This window comes from Aplysia californica, unplaced genomic scaffold, assembly GCF_000002075.1.
Source record: "Aplysia californica isolate F4 #8 unplaced genomic scaffold, AplCal3.0 scaffold00495, whole genome shotgun sequence".
Lineage (NCBI taxonomy): Eukaryota > Metazoa > Mollusca > Gastropoda > Aplysiida > Aplysiidae > Aplysia > Aplysia californica.
Window position 1 is genome coordinate 301,165 of NW_004797765.1, and position 1,023 is coordinate 302,187.

Sequence of the window (1,023 nt, forward strand, 5' to 3'; positions counted from 1 at the left end):
ATCTTCTTCCAATTCCTCCTCCTCCTCGTCCTCGTCCTCCTCCTCCTCTTCCCATCTCACCAAGATATCTGATGTTTGGCGGTTTCTCATCTCACTGTCAATTTTTTTTTTAGTGTCGTTCTCAAAGCACGTCTGTCTGAGCTTTGGAGTCTTTTTGTCCTCAGTTAATACTCCCGACCAATAGCAGCGTAAACTTTGATATTAAAACAAAAGCAGCTATTACTCAGAGCCGTGCTTTTTTCTTTTATTTCACCAGGCCGCTGATTGAAAAAGGTAGACATATCAGAGGGGGAGTTTTATTTTCATTTCACCAGACCGCTGATTGAAAAGGTCGACATATTATATTTTGGCTGGTTTTTTGGTGAACATATAAATCATACATATAAGCTTTGGCGGGACACGCGGAATCATTGAGCATTCTGGGCAACTCTTCCTTAGTCAAACAGCAGCTGCTGCGTCTCCGACCGAAGTTCCTACTTAGTAGCCCAGTCCTGGCGCTATGTTCTCTCGCTGTTTGTTTTCTTTCTTCCGGATACTATAATATTCTTTACTGGCGGAAGGAACCAGAAGTGTCTTGTGTGAATGTGGTTGTGTGTGACGCCCATTGGAGGTACTAACTAGATCTACGCCATTCAGGATAATTTCGGCAGGACACGATTAATGTTTCATGAGTGTTTTGCGCGCTACTTTCAGGGTTTGTTTTATTGTCTGAGAACGTTGTCACTTTGCGCAAGTTTGAATTCTACTTTTTTCCACCCCCCCAAAAAACCCAACAACAACCCAACAACAAACAAACAAACAAAAAATCACCCAACTAAACAAACAAACAAAACCCCCCAACAACAAAACAATGTCTTCCTTTAATTATTATTGATTCGTTCACTTTCTCGATTCCGTTGTTGTTGTTCACTTTTTAAATTTCGATTTAGTCTGTCCCTTTCGTTGTTTTTTATTTTTTATTTTCGAGGGTTTTTGGAGCTTCTTTTGTGTTTTTCGCTTTTACGAAAAAATAAAAGCTAACCC

General features: G+C 40.3%; 1 protein-coding gene across 1 annotated transcript in view; it reads left to right on the forward strand.

The window, feature by feature from the left end:
• Window positions 1-301: 301 nt before the first annotated feature.
• LOC101848229 (microfibril-associated glycoprotein 4) overlaps window positions 302-1,023 on the forward strand; it is a gene marked incomplete at its 3' end in the record, with an annotated part of 25,396 nt that continues 24,674 nt past the window's right edge. Inside the window, 1 exon segment of the mRNA XM_013086721.2 lies at window positions 302-694.